This window comes from Apis mellifera, linkage group LG16 (assembly GCF_003254395.2).
Source record: "Apis mellifera strain DH4 linkage group LG16, Amel_HAv3.1, whole genome shotgun sequence".
In the NCBI taxonomy this organism is placed as follows: domain Eukaryota; kingdom Metazoa; phylum Arthropoda; class Insecta; order Hymenoptera; family Apidae; genus Apis; species Apis mellifera.
Genome location: NC_037653.1, coordinates 2,023,130 through 2,029,139, shown reverse-complemented (window position 1 = coordinate 2,029,139; position 6,010 = coordinate 2,023,130). Strand labels below are relative to the sequence as shown.

General features: G+C 27.5%; 1 long non-coding RNA gene across 1 annotated transcript; it reads left to right on the top strand.

Moving 5' to 3' along the window:
- Nucleotides 1–253: 253 nt before the first annotated feature.
- On the top strand, nucleotides 254–2,110 carry LOC107965675. Its single transcript, XR_001705901.2, has 2 exons — nucleotides 254–1,278; nucleotides 1,549–2,110. It is a non-coding gene; the product is annotated as an uncharacterized LOC107965675 (long non-coding RNA).
- Nucleotides 2,111–6,010: the final 3,900 nt, after the last annotated feature.

Sequence of the window (6,010 nt, the reverse complement as noted above, 5' to 3'; positions counted from 1 at the left end):
TGATTAATTGAACACTAATTCCTAATAATCTAATTACGTGTATATACGCGAACATTTATGTAATATAAAATAAAACAATTTAAAATTAATGCGCAATTTTTAATCGAAAATATAAAATATAAGTTAAATTAAATAAAAACATTTTCAAAATTCATCAGATTTGACACAAAATTTTTCCTTTTTGAATCTTCTTGTACGTGGAATATTAATATATTTTTGAAATTATATATTTAGAGAATTGATATAATATTTAGAGAATTGATTCTAGAAACAAATGTTGATCGAAATTTATCTTTATATTAAATTATAAGTGAAATTCATTCGCAATGAAGCGAAGCGAAAATAGAGTAAGATAATTCTATCTCACATTTTTCTTCTTTACTTATAACCTCAATTACTCGTAATTTGAACAAGCCTCAATTTTTGTACGTTAACTTTTGTATCACGTTTTGTCACTGTAATTGAGTCTACAACTTCCATTAATTTAACAAAAAAAAAAAAAAATTATAATCAAAAGAGAGTCAAATATATTTGTATCATAACCTAATATCATAACCTATATTCGTCCCCAATTTTAAATTCAGACAAAATATATTCTTCACTTTATTATATATATATAAGCGATTATTAAATCATCTTACAAATGAATTAGAACGTTATTTATATTATCTCGAGCATAATCTATATTACACAATGCTACGGTAGATAACAATTTAATCAACAAACAATTCTCTCCATGCACGCTAAGAACTTCGATCCAACGTCGACGATTCGAAACATTCGTTACACCGAATTTTTGCACGTCCTGACTTAATTTAATTTTCTCGAATTCCATATCACTATCTCGAAGGGATTACAATTTCTACCTCTGAATTTTCGCTTCTTTCCTTTCCTTTCCTTTCTTCCTTCGATGAACCGACAATTTATATTTTTTCGCTGGCAAGCAAGAGATTTAGAGAGACAGCCAACTCGGGTCTGGAATTCGTGCCAAAACCGTGCAATCTGCACGATCGAAGCAGCCGTGCTATAAGCTAACGCATAGTTCGAGGTGAATCCGCTTCGTCATTCGATGACATCACGAGGCAAATCGCTCGAGTATACACTATCATTGTTCACTGTAAGCGCACGTTGCGGATCATTCTTCAATAAATGAAAACAAAGTTTTTATCAAAGTGATGTAAACACTTGTATCTTGGTCATAAATCAATATAGGGAAATCCAATGTAATTAGTGATATAAAAATAATTTAATTCTTATTCTTAGTTTACTTCTTCGATGGTAAGTGATAAATGCTTTTAAAAAAATCGTGATATATAAAAAAAAATCTTTCTAATCAAAATGTTTCATATATAATTTTTTCTATTAAGATATTTTACATTCTATTTTCTTAGATTCTTTAATTTTTAATTTGGTTGGAGGTTAGGAAATTCTATATAGTTTTTTTTTTTTAGAAAAAATTGTCTTGGTCAAATTTAACGTTTCAACAATTTCACAATTTTGTTTGTGCTTTAAGATATATTGAGATATTTTAAATTCTTTTATTTCTAGGTTGTTCAATCTTTAAGTAAGGTTAGAAAACTTGGTGCACTCTTCAGGGATTTGAATTTTTCAGACATGCTACGTTTATATTCCTGCTTACATAATTTAATATTGTTAACGTGTTAATGAAAATTTAAATAAAGAAAAAAAATTAGTCGTAAGAAATCAATCTAAAGTTGAGGCGTTCGAAAATCTTCGAGATCATATTCGTAACACATAGATTCATTAAGAGTATCGAGTGTCATAAGTTATATCGTTCTTCGATCCGTTCTCACTTACAATTAGAATATTGTTCCACGATCGGTGGTCGACCTATCAACAATATCTTTTTAATAAAATCGAGAGCATTCAATATAAATTCCTACTATTTGCTTTCATTATGGGTTCTCTCATGTCATTATATAATCACGTCTGAACACTTATATTAACTCGTCTAAATTCTTGTGCCTTGAGAGATGCGACATATACTGATGACAGTCTCGGCTATTTTAAATTGTCCGGAAACTCTTATTTGCAAATTATTTATTTAATCAAATTGTATATATATATTTGCATAAATTATATTATTGTATATTTGTTGATTCAATAATCCAACAAATTAATGAATTAATCCTTTGATTTCCAATTTTTTAAATAAAATGCATGTATAGTGAAAAATATTTATACACCATTTATTATTACATGAAAACTGTATGATTACAAATATTGGGTGAAATAAAAGGAAATATTAAAGACTGTTTAAAAAACATTTTATTATAAAATAAAGATGTATAGGAATATCTTCTATAATTTTTGAACATGGGTTACTTGTAAAAAAATTCTCTTCTATTAATAAATAAATAAAGGAAAAGTATATCAAAGTTATATTAAGATAAAAGTATATCAAGTATATAATTGAAATTTATGTCAGTTCTATCTTTTTTTATCACATTATTATGTTCTATTTATCTAAAATTATGGAAATTAAAATCAAATTATATCTTAAGTGAAATAAAAAACATTTTTATATATCCTTGCTTAAAAAAAGAGATAATTAAACATATATGCAGAAATCGTGTAATTGAACAAAATTTTCTTATTCAATTTTCTGGAAACCTAATTTTTGAATGAAAAAAAATTTATCCAAATAAGAATTATAACTATTTTTAAAATTTCCAAAATTTGACTTATCGAAAAAATTTTATTCCATATTTTCGTTTCATTTTAACCTCTCTATTATATTTCCTAACCTATATTTCTGATTAAATCCTTTAATTTCTCATTGTCGAAAATTCCTTTTTTACATTCTATTTCAACAAAATTTCAAGAAAATTTTCAAAAAATACGGAATAACACAGAAATCGCGTGCGAAGCCATTCTGTGAACCAGTTTCGACGATCGTCTGTTAGCCTAGACGTAACGAACGTGCGACCTGGCCAATTAAATTCAATCGAAACTGAGTGAGCCGTGTCAATGTACAATCGTACAACTCCACGTGGCTTCGATAGAGATGCTATGCGATTACTAAGAAACAAGAGTTCTCGAGAGAGAACTCCGATTCACCAGTGGCAATTATCCACCATGAGAAGTCGTTTCGCGCGATTGGAACGATGAAAGTAGGTTTTTCACGTCGTCATCCAATTTCCAAAGATTGCAAAAGTCTGGTTTACGCGATACGAGATAAAAACGCACTGCTTTGTCATACGTTCGATTGTTACAAGTTGTGAAAACGTTTAGAAGTTAAAATGATATTGTGGAATTTATGAAAATTTGTAAAGTTACATGAATCGTTGTTTAATATAATTTAATTTTTAATGAAGCAATTGAAACAATTTAAGGGAATAGTAAAAAATACAGCGTAAATTAAAGAAAAATACAACTTTTTTTCTGATATATAGGATTTATAGAAGCTTATATAAGGTTCGATAAATGTTATTATAAAAATTGTTAATCTAGATAATAAAATATTTTTCCTGACGTTGAATTTATGTGAAAACGCGTGATTGATAAAATAATAAAATTTTCTTTTCCAATTATTTATGAATTGGAATAAATGTAATTAAAAATAGAATTATTAAGTTTGTTAACAATTGAAGATATTATTTTTTTCCAACGTTTATCAAAAGGATATAATTTTACGTGACTGATAAACAAAAAATTGTTAAGCATTTAACAATTAAAAACAATTAAAATAAGAATTTTCTTCTAAGAATTTATCAATAGCTTCGATAATTTCAAAAATTATTGAATTTAGCTTGCTAACGATTATATCAATTAAAGCAATATTTTTTCTTTTGAAAAATAAAATTTATCATTTTTTACAAATGTAATTTTAAATAATAACTTATCAAGTTTTTTAATAACCACGAATAGAAAGTCAAAGTAAAAAATTTTTTTCTTTCTTCGAGATAAAATAAGAATTAAAATAAATATTTCTTTTTTTTTCAAATTTCAACAATTCCAAGAGTTGAAGGCAACGTTACGCGTCACTTCAAAGTTGAGATTTTATCTGAAGGGCCAATGAATCAGAATTTTTAAAAGAACCATTTCTCTAAATATAGCGATCGTAATTCACAGCCAATTAGAAGCCATTGATCCCTTGATTCGCTGAGCTAACCACAAATTATATATATTATATATATTATATATATTATTGTATATCTATACATATACATATTGTATACACATAGATGAAAATAGCTAGATATCCAATACAAGTCAATAACCTCTGGCAAATGGTCTAATATAATTTAGCAATATACTGTAATGTATAATAATTCAATGCAATACACAATACATAGTTAATAATAATACCTAATCCATCAGCTTCGATATTACGTTTCTTTTATTTAAACCATTGCCAGATATCAGAATAATTTGTCTCAATTTGTGATAAATTTTAAATAATAAATTCTTTTTCTCGCGATATGTTATTGGCTATTATCATTCGTATCTAAGAATCAATTATATATCGTCAAGTTTATTGTTTTTCATCGTGCACGTTTTAACATTTAGTTTACTGCCAATTAAAATCGAAATTAGCTTGTCTTCACAGGAATATATTTGTTTCGAATGTTAAATGAAAACGAGGAGAGGGAGAAGAAAAAGAGAGAGAGAAGAGAATTCAATTGAAATATTTTCACGCGAATTAAAAGCAAATAAATGTATATTTTTTTTGATAACTTTATTTCCATTTTGCGATTATGTATCGTGTCGTGTAAAGTAATTGGCCTAGATACAGTGCCAGTGAAAAATTTGGAATCGTTAAATTATTGATTGGCCAATTTTCAACATTTCATATTTAGAAAATTATTAATTGAAATAAATTTTTCAATTTTCGCGCCTTTCGTATTTTTCTTTGCTCGTTATAAAAACAATTTATCTTAGTAATTTAATTAATTTTATAATTCGTAAAAACTTACGACTCATGTTTTTCATTATAAATTTATTATCGATATTCGACACAGGTATTTACAGCGATTTCTTCTTCTCTTTTTTTTTTTTTTTTTTTTTTAATACGATTTATTAATTTTATAATAATAAATCGATCTAAAAATTACATAAGAAAATTTTTTCTTGAAAAAATTAACGATATCTGCAATACCGATTTTAAATTAAGATGAAACAGCAAATTTCTATGATTCTTAAATATATTATAAAACTTTTGTATTTTTTATATAAATATAATAGGTTATCGAGATATTTTCAAATAAAGGTTGTTACTGCTACACAGAATTTTGTCGTACGTAGATCCACGATAAAATATGCGTCAGCAAACTATGCGACTGTCACTTATCAACTGTTTATACATATATAAGTAGCTGATACCCAAAATATTTAACGGGTTAAATAGCTATATAATATCATCACGCTCAATTATCTTACAATTATCCGTCCAACAAATATCCGAGAAAAGAAATTGCAGTACTTTCAAAACAGACGAATATATACGACATTAAGTTATGAATTTTCAAACGTACGAATATTTTAAAACACAAATTATGAATTATCTATTCACCTTGTCAATTTTTTCCGAAAGAAAATCGCACGAAAATCGATTTAATAAAAAATAAACTACAATGCGTAAACCTAACCTAACTTTTCCAAACAAGAAAAAAGACTTACATTACCTTCACAACGAATTTACGATTCGAAAATAATATATATAATAATCGTAACCCGTTGGATTTGATCTCAAAGGATCTATATAAAATTCGTTACATCTGAATCGAAAGAAAAAAAATAAAACACCTCGTCCGAATCTAACCTAAGACCGTAACTCGATTTCATAACGTTTCCAAAGGAACGCCAACGCCGCGACCTCTACGCGTAATCTATTACATCTAATCTAGGAGGGAGACGAGACAGAAGGGAAAAGCGAGACGCGGACGAGCAGCGACGTGAAATTGAAGTGAGGGGGAAGAATGGGGAGGGAGGGAGAGAGGGAGAGAGGTTTTCGCGGCGAGAGGAGGGGGGCAAGCCTCTTACACAG